General features: G+C 38.6%; 1 long non-coding RNA gene across 1 annotated transcript in view; it reads left to right on the forward strand.

Annotated features, from left to right (window-relative positions):
• Positions 1-229: 229 nt before the first annotated feature.
• LOC138173924 (uncharacterized) overlaps positions 230-10,044 on the forward strand; it is a 37,950-nt gene continuing 28,135 nt past the window's right edge. Inside the window, exons 1-2 of the long non-coding RNA XR_011171577.1 lie at positions 230-451; positions 1,639-1,729. This is a non-coding gene — a long non-coding RNA (uncharacterized lncRNA). The remainder of the gene's footprint in view (positions 452-1,638; positions 1,730-10,044) is intronic.

The following is a 10,044-nucleotide window of genomic DNA, read 5'->3' on the forward strand; positions in this document are numbered from 1 at the left end:
AGGAAAGCCTCCTTAGAGGAGACAAGGATTTGGGCTGGGTCTTAAGGATAGGTTGAATTTCAACAAGCAAGGAAGAGTGAAAGGAGGTTATAGCTAAAGGGAATGCGTGTATGAGCCAGAACAGGGAGAACATGTTCAAAGGATGAAAAATAATGCAATTTGGCTATGACACAGTGTATGTGATATCTGAGTAGGGTTTAGGGGCAGGGAGGGCAAGAAGGAGGGAAACGAGTATGAGATAAGGCTGGGCAAGTGAGGGTTTCCCCCCTGTTAGATTCCAGGACTCCTGGCAAAGGAGGGGCAGCTATTTGAGTCGACAGAGGAACTTAGATGACTTTTTATCGATTCCAGTCATCCTTTGGGTTTCTTTGAGAGATACAGGGATTTCTTCTCCTTGCTGGTATCAATCACATTCCTGTGAAAACTGGCCCCTGGCCATGGTGATAAGAAAGTGAGTGAAAATTTGTGTCGAAGTGATTTAGTAATGTTTCAGGAGGTCTGAGTTCGGGCATGAGAAAAAGACTGAGGGAGTGTCTTGCAGGCTGGAACCCTAGAATTTCTGTGGAAGAGTTAGAGTATGATTAGAAATAGATAGTAGGAATAAGTGTATGTGGAAGAGGAATCATATATTCCAAACCTGAGACATTCAGTTACATGAGGACATTCAGACAGCTAGGTGGCACAGTGGATAGAGTACCAGGTCTAGACTCAGAAAGATTTCAGTTCAAATCCATTCTCAAATTCTTTTTATCTAAGTGACCCTTAGCAAATCATATAACTTCTGTTTGCCTCAGTTTCTTCATTCTATAAAATGAGGATAATCACAGCATCTACCTTCTAGGGATGTTATAAGGATCAGATGATACAACATATAAAATGCTTCAAACCTTTAAATACTATACATATGTTGTGATGGTCACTATTATTTAATGAGTTAAAGTACTTTTTTTTGGAGGCGGAAGGCAGGGCAATTGGGTTAAGTGACTTGTCCAAGGTCACACAGCTAGTAAGTGTGTCAAGTGTCTGAGGCTGGATTTGAATTCAGGTCCTCCTGACTCCAGGGCTGGTCCTCTATTCATTGCATCACCTAGCTGCCACAGGTAGTAGTACTTAAAAAAAACGGTTTTCATTGTGTTTTTTTTCTTGGTCTCTTTTCTTTCACAACCCAACTAATATAGAAATATGTTTTGCATAACTGCGCATGAATGGCCTGTATCAAATTGCTTGCGTTCTCAATGAGGAGGGATGGAAGACAGGGAGGGAGAGGATTTGGAACTCAAAAAAATTTTTTAATGGTAAAAATTGTTTTTGCAGGTAATTGGGGAAAAATAAAACATTAAATAAGTTTCTCATAGCCCCTTTGTGTACATGGAGACTAGGTGTGTGTGTGTGTGTGTGTGTGTGTGTGTGTGTGTGTGTGTGTGCAATTGTGGTAGGAGTTAGATTTTGCTCCCTGCCCCTTTTCATCAGTATCTGAACTGGGGAACAGTGATTACAATCCATTAATCAGACTTAGTCTCATATCACTTACCTGAATTGGTAAGTTTCTTAGCTCAGTGTAGATTCTGCAAAAGGGTATTAGATTGAGACCTGGGAGGTGAGTTAAAGGTCATTGAGGCCAACTATTTTATTTTGCAGATGAGGAAAATGAGGACCAGAGAAAGCCATAATGACAGATATCACTAAGGTGACAGTGCCAATAAGTTACAGGACCAAGAATTGGACCCAGGTAGGTCTTTATGCTACAGATCTAGCTTTCTTTCCTCTTTATCATGCCAACTCCCAAAAGAAAGCATAAGTATCCAGAAAGGCTCAGAGGCTATATAGACAATATAAATGACAATGGCATGCTTGAGCATGAGGTGTCCCTTTGGCTAGTAGTCAGATTATGGAGGGCCTTGAATATCAGGTTAAGTAGGTTTAACTTTTGAGCAATCCATCAAAAAAAAGGCTGTGTGTGTGTGTGTGTGTGTGTGTGTGTGTGTGTGTGAGAGAGAGAGAGAGAGAGAGAAAGAGAGAGAGAGAGACAGAGTGAGAGAGAGAGACAGACAGAGACAGAGAGAGACAGAGACAGAGAGACAGAGAGAGAGACAGAGAGAGAGAGAGACAGAGAGACAGAGACAGAGACAGAGAGAGAGAGACAGAGAGAGAGAGAAACAGAGAGAGAGACAGAGAGACAAAGAGAGAGACAGAGAGAGAGAGAGAGAGAGAGAGAGAGAGAGAGAGAGAGACAGAGAGAGACAGAGAGAGAGAGAGACAGAGAGAGAGACAGAGAGAGAGAGAGACAGAGAGACAAAGAGAGAGAGAGAGATCTGGGGATAGAGAGAAAGGTAAAAGGTAGCCACTGCTGTCTGTGAGAAGTACACCATCAAACGGGGAAGAAAACAGGCTAACAATAATGTACTAAAAAGCTGGAGACAGGATAAATTGGAAATAATGTATACAGAGAAAGCACTAGAATTAAGGGGGGGGGTATTTTAATTCCAACTTGTGATACATGCTGACTCTGTGACATGAGGCAAGCACTGTATTCCGTGACCTGGGCAATTTCTTAAGGCTGAAGTTGAAAAATCATTGTAATTCTGTTTTGGGGGAGGGAGTTTCCCTAACTGAGAGTTCCTACATAGGTAAAATCACAGGGCAAGGCAAGATTTCTAAATAAAAGGAATAAAGATTTAACCCCGTGCCTCAAATGATTATCACAACTCCCACTACCATTAGAAGGGATTTCGTATTTATTTATAGCCTATAAAGTCTTAGAACTATGGTTTAGTTCAATAACTCCACCCTAATTCTAAGGTACATGCGTACTATAGGCCATCATTATCACCTGCTTGGATAATTGGAACAACCTCTTAACTGGTCTTCCTGCCAGTACTCTCCTCCTCCTCCAATCTATTCTTCAAACACTGACAGACTAACTTCCTTATATATAGCTATAAGATCAATTTGTGCATTTCATAAACATATCAATTAGTTGATCAACACACTTATCACACATCTACTGTGTGGCACCTACTGCTTAGCAACAGTGATCCAAATACAAGAGTATGACAGTTCCTCCCTTAAAAGAGCTTACATTTTAGTGCAAGTGATATATCATGTTCACAGGTAAGTAAACAGAGTGTTGTTGCTGTTGATGTTGTTCATCCTGGGTCCCAGACTGATTTTTTTTTAATCTGTGAGGTGTGTGGTTTGTCCTCTGTTTTCAAAGACCAGTGAGCCCTGTATGAATTGAATTTAAGTGAAATAGAGTTGCATAAAGTAATCAGCCTCACCTCTCTCTTCCAATGTGTTGAAGTCCAAAGGCAAGACAGAAGTCAGGATGACTGACTGCCGATGGCCTAGGATCAGCATCATCATTGTCTGGGCAAGCTCTAAGCACTCCACAGCACCTGCTTCAGTTACTTTCATGGATATTGGAACCTATTATTCCCATCTACCCTTTCTGCTGGGAGAAGTCTTCACGTGCTTTAGGTAGACACTCCCTAACTTGCTGATGGGTTTGAGGCCTGTTGGTCTCCCTCAATATGATTTAGTCATCTAATGAGACAGTTCTACCCATATGTGGCCACTGACCAAGCTATAGTTTAGGTAGACACCAAAGGTGAATGAGCAACCCTGAAAAGGGCTGAGCAAACCATCACACCAGAATTGGCAGGCCTCCCCAACAGTATGACGTACCCCCAAATACAGTAAAAGCATAAAATAAATATGCAGCAATGGTGATGGAAGTTACAACTGTATGACTAGGAAAAGAAACTTAGAAAGTGGCATTGTAGGGGAACCTTAAAGGGGAGAAGGCCTATGCAAAGGTATGGAGGTCAAGGATGGCCTGAAATAGTGTCCTAGTTTGGTTAGACTAGAGAGTGTGTGAAGGAGGATGATGCATAACCAGCCTTGAAAGAAAGGTTGAAATTAAACCATGAAGAGTTTTAAATACAGAACAGAGGAGTTTGGATTTTATCAAGGTGCAGTTAGCCACTGACAATCCTTGAGCGGAAGAATAAGATACTCAGACCTACTCAGTAGAAGTTCCAGGCTTGTGGTGTGATAGGCACAGAGAGAATACAGTTTAGATAAAACATGCCTTCTGTTTCCATTGAGCTTTTAGTCATAGACCTTGTGCTAATAGACCTAAGCTAATACTTAGTTTAAACCCCATAATATTTTCCTATCACCAGCTCCATGACGACGTAAAGATGAAACTTTCGTACAAAGCGCTCCACCATGTGACCTGTTACAATTAAATCAGGGGTGGGGAATCTGAGACCTTGAGACCCATGTGCCCACCCTTGGATAGAGTCCCTTCCATGTACTCTACTCCAAAACTTTAGTCAGCTTGCACTATTTACCATCAACTGTATCCTCCAATTTCTCACACCCCTGCCTTTATTCCCAATCTTCACAACATCTAGAGTTTTCTTTTTGTACCCACCTTCCTCTATACATTTGGAATTTCTACATACTGTTTACAGTCAGACTGAAATGTGACCCTCTCCAAGAAGCTGTCTCTGATTTCCAGTCAGTACCAACCTCTTCTCCCTCTGGATATCACATAGCACTTATTTTGGCCCATTTACCCTGATCTTTTATTTTTTATTAGTTACTTGCATGTATGTATGTCTTTCCTCCCTTCTCTACCATAAGCTCCTTGTGGGCAGGGACTTTGTCATATATATTTTTTTCTCCTCCAGTGGTTGGCATATTTCCATGAATATAGTAGGTACATAATAAATATATATTGGATTTAATCCATCATTTATGCACAGGGATCCATAGATGTGCTTTCAATACACTCAAAATATGCAGGAATTCATTATGCCACTCCACCTGATATCCCTGAAATTTCCATACCTTTTATTAAAATGCAGGTTTCTCCAAGATGGAAACTTTAGTCATTATTTTCCCATATTAATGTTATTGTTTTGCTGCAGCTCCTGTTGTTCTGTAATTCAAGGAGCCCTTGTCTAATCCCATATGTAGCATGTTTATTAGATGTAATATTTTATCTCTCGGACTCAGTGGCTGACACTATCATTTCGTTCTTATTTCAATAAAAATGATCTCCTTCTTCACGGTTCTGACAGGAGCTAATGGTTTTCTTTATCACAAGAGAAAGTAAGAGAGGTGCAGCTCTAAAAGACAAAATGAACTGTATATATTTGTGCCTTAATTCAATTTACAATGTAAACTCCAATCTTAATAAAGTAACTTCATAATATTAGATATAACAAGAAAGGAGCAGCTCTTAAAATATATGGGCTTCCTGTTCCACTGTATTTTCAGTTTGTTGATATGAAAACCTGATTCAAAACAAATCCTGATGGAAATAGAATAAAACAGTAACAAATGCTCAAATGATTTCTGATTTTCAGTGGGAATTTTCTATCTATGTACTTTAATCAAGTGATAATAGGAAGTCGTCCAACTCCAGCTGACAAAAGTACAATATCCGCTGTTTGATGAGAACTCCTCAATGGGTACAAATTCCAGGTGGACGCTACCCGGCTTTGTACATTTATTAAAAAATAATATATTCCAAGCACAATTAGATCATGAATGTTAAGGCGATGTGCTGAGGATTTTTATTACAAATGCTGAACAATACTGAAAATAAAGATGTTTAACAAACAGCACCTTTACCTTGCTATCAATAGAAAAGCTGGGATGGGAAAATTTAATCCTTTATAGTTGACTGTGGCTGGGAAACATTTGGCCCATAATATGAACAACCTTTTCTAGATAAGAAAAATGATGTCGTCCAACATTTGGCTTACCCAGCCATGTTTCACTCTCGGGTCTTTGTCTCCATCCCTCACCTGCCTTCTTCTGCCCCCGAGGCTCCCTCCTTCCGCTCGCGATTCTTCCCAGAACCTCCATTTTGAGGAAGGGCCCATATTAGCCATCCTTCATTCTACAAGCATCACCACTGTTCCAGGAATGGCCCCTTCTCTCATCCCCACTCTGGCACCTATTTTCAGCCCCCTTTTATGTTTCCTCTTCTCTTTTCTTTCTCTTTTTATGTTTCTCCCTTTCCCTTTAGACTATAAGCTCCTTAGGGCATAAACTGTCTTTCTTTTTCCTTGTATTCCTAGCACTTAGCCCAGTCACTTATACATCATGAGTGCTTAGTGATGGTTTACTGACTTGACAACAAGTTACAGTGTTAAATAAGTAAATCCCTTTCTTCCTTCTATAACTGTAGGATCATAGAATTAGAACTAGAAAGGTTGTCTAGTTGTTATCTTGGTTAACTCAGAGGTTATCTAGTTAACTCACTATCTCCTTCGCTAGATTAAAAACTGAGGCTTACAGGCTTGCCCAAGGTCATACAAGTATTAAATGTCTTTTTAAAGAGCCTATTATTCACAGGACCCAGTATTCTATCTATCTATCTATCTATCTATCTATCTATCTATCTATCTATCTATCTATCTATCTATCTATCTGTCTGTCTGTCTATCTATTATCTTTCTATCTCTCTATCTGTATATATACACATATATGTTCTTAAATATGTACATGCACTCATGTATACATACATAGAGAGAGAAGAGAGAGAGAGAGAGAGAGAGAGAGAGAGAGAGAGAGAGAGAGAGAGAGAATGAGACCTGGTCCCTGACCTCAAGGAGTTTGTTATGTAATAGGAAAGATAAAATACATATCCAAATAATTATAAAACAGAACATGCTAAACACATAGAGAAGATAAAGTGAAATTGTAGGAGATCATATGATGGAAGGATAACTATTAATTGAAGAAGTTAGTCATTTTCATATAATTTAATATTAATTTCTAATAACTGGTCACTATTTGTCATTATAGGTCTCATAGAATCTCTACAATTCAGGAGATAAGTTGCCTTTTCTTTGAGTCCAAGTTTGATCATTAAAATTTCCCAGCATTCACTTTTAATGATTTTCCTGTTATCCTTTTCATTTACATCACTGCAAGATTCCCCACAGATGTACATCCAATTGGCCCAGCCTAAACTCCTCCCACCAAGATATTACCAGGATCCCCCTTCCCTTCTCAACAGTGAAACCTCAAATGCTGAAGGTCTTTCCATCAAGCTTCTAGCTGATCCCTTCTCTTTATGTTGTCTCACCCAACTAGAATATCAGTTCTTAGAAAGCAATGACTATCACATTTTTCTATTTGTGCCCCTAGTGCGTAGCACAGCGTTTGGAAAGAAAACAATAGGCATTTACTAATTGTCTCCTATGTGCCAGTCACTGTGCAAAGCCTTTTACAAATCTGATCTGATTTGAGCCTCACAACAGCGGTGGGGAGTGCTGTTATCACTCCCACTTTACATCTGAGAAAAATGATACAAACAGAGGTTGTGACTTGCCCAGGTGTCTGAGGACTAATTTGAATTCAGGGCTTCCTGACTCCTGGTTCAGCCCTCTATTTATTATGGCAAATAGTTTCCTCATAGTAAGCATTTAGTAAAATGGTTTTTAATTTTGTTTTTGATGTTGTTTTTCCTTGCATGAGCTATATTTTATTTGACCATTCCTCAATCCATTACTACCTACTTTGTTTTCAGAATTTTGTTAGCATGAAAAGGGTTGCTTATTGACATTTTGTTGTCTATGACACAATAAACTCACATTTATATAGAGTTTTGATACTTAAACAATGCTTTCCTAACATTTACAAATTTTTATTTTCCCAGCTTTACAAATGGGGAAACAAGAGTTTAAATGAATCCCAACTGGGTACACAGTGTCAGAGCTGAAACTTTATCTCAGGTTTTCTGATTCTAGGTCCAGCACTTCACTATTCTATGCTTGCATTTGCTACATAACATTAGTGGAAAGATGGATGAGACAGAGAGACCTTTCCCAGGGGTGAACTGGAGCTGGCTTGTGAGCCAATTTTTATGTTTTTAATATGAGCATTCACACCTTCAAAACTGGCAAATAGTACAAATCAGAACTTGACTTATAGTTTTGTTGATTTCTAGACTTAAGAAAGTGACAGAGAAAATAATTTGTTTAATTAATTAATTTTTCATTTTCACCATTCACTTCCATAAGATTTTAAATTCATTTTTTCCCTTTCTCTCCCTTTCCTCCACCCCAAGGCAGCACACAATCTGATATGGCTCTACATATATATTAATATTAAACCTGTTTTCACATTAGTCACATTGTAAATAAAAATTAGAATCAATGGGAGAAACCAAAAGAAAGAAGAAACAAAAAAAGAGAGACAGATAGAGCAAATAGCATGCTTCTATCTGCATTTAGACTCAATAGTTCTTTCTCTGGATGTTGTCAGCATTTTCCATCATTAGTCATTTGGAGTTGTCTTAGATCCTTGTATTGCTAAGCAGAGATAAGTCTCTCAGTTAGTCATCACATAAGTGCATAATGTTCTTCTTGTTCTGCTCACTTCACTCAGTATCAGTTCATGTAAGTCTTTCCAGACTTTTCTGAAGTCTATCTGCTCATCCTTTTTTATGGAAATTTCTATTATATTCATATACCATAACTTGTTCAGTCATTCACTAATTGATCAGCATCCTCTCATTTTCCAGTTCTTTGCCACCACAAAAAGAACTGCTATAAATAGTTTTGTACATGTGGGTTCTTTTCCCATTTGTATGATCTCTTTGGATACAACCCTAGAAGCGGTATTGTTGGATCAAAGGATATATGCACAGTCCAATAGCCCTTTGGTCATAGTTCCAAATTGCTCTCCCCAATGATTGTATCAGTTTACGATTCTACCAACAATGCAATAATGTCCCAATTTTCCCACATCTTCTCCAACATTTAGTGTTTTCCTGCCTTTTTATGTTAACCAATCTGCTAGGTACGATATAGTATCTCAGAATTGTTTTAATTTGCATTTTTCTCATCAATAGTGATTTAGAGCATTTTTTCATATGACTACAGATAGCTTTAATTTTTTCATCAGAAAACTGCCTTTTTCATATCCTTTGATCATTTATCAATTGGAGAATGACTTGTATCTTATAAATTTGACTCAGTTCTTTATATATGTTAGAAATTAGGCCTTTATCAGAGACACTGCTTGTAAAAATTGTTTTCCCACTTTCTGCTTCCCTTCTTATTTTGATAGCATTGGTTTTGTGCAAAACTTTTCAATTTAATGTAATCAGAATTATCCATTTTGCATTTCATGATGTTCTCTATCTCTTATTTGGTCACAATTTTTCTATTAGAGCAAATCTTAATAAACAGATTAAACTAAAAAAAAGTTGAGCCTCCTCCCCCAACACCAGAGTGTCAGTTGTTAAGCATTAACCAGAGTATCCCTGTCCTTCTCTTAAAAGGCTTATAGTCTAATATGAAGTAGGAGAGAAGAACCCAAACAATAAGGTCGAGTTTGATAGTACAAAGAAGAGGCCAAGAAACAGTGACTATAAGTAAGTTGGGGAGAGAGAGAATTTTTGCTTAGGATCTTGAAGGACAGGAAAGTAGGAAAAGCTTCTCAGCAAAGTTGGTACCTGTATTGTACCCAGAAAGAAGGGATTAGCTTCCAAAACTAGAGATGTGGTGGGGAGACAGCTTTCCAAACAAACTATCGCAATATCAATACAAAAAAAGATGGTGATGGGAGAGGGAAGGACAAGATCAGGAAAGATCTGCTAATCAAACTGGATGAGATATAACATGCATCAAGGAGAGCTTTATTTTAAAAAGTATGGAAATGTTGGTTGGATCCTCATGAAGGGCTATAAATGACAGTCTAAGGAGTTTATATTTATTATTGGTGTTTGTCTTTTGTTCTCAAAGAGGGACTTCAGGAAGATGATGCCAAGACTTGCATATGCATTGGATTTAAGTGAGGGAGGGCTGTGCAAAGTCACCGGTCTCACTTTCATCTCCAGAGCCATCTGGCTCTGATGGCAAAATGTAGAACCGGATGACTGGAGATGCTCCTGGATGACTTTATTGTATAGGTAATAGTGAATGACTAAAAGTTTTGAAGTATGTGTTTGTGTGTGGAGGGGGTGAGGGCGTAAGAGAGAGAGTGAGAGACAGAAAGAGAGAGAGAGAGAGA

The sequence above is a fragment of the Petaurus breviceps genome, unplaced genomic scaffold (genome assembly GCF_028583685.1).
Source record: "Petaurus breviceps papuanus isolate PSGF00001 unplaced genomic scaffold, PetGlider_PUasm1.0 67, whole genome shotgun sequence".
Taxonomy (NCBI): Eukaryota; Metazoa; Chordata; class Mammalia; order Diprotodontia; family Petauridae; genus Petaurus; species Petaurus breviceps.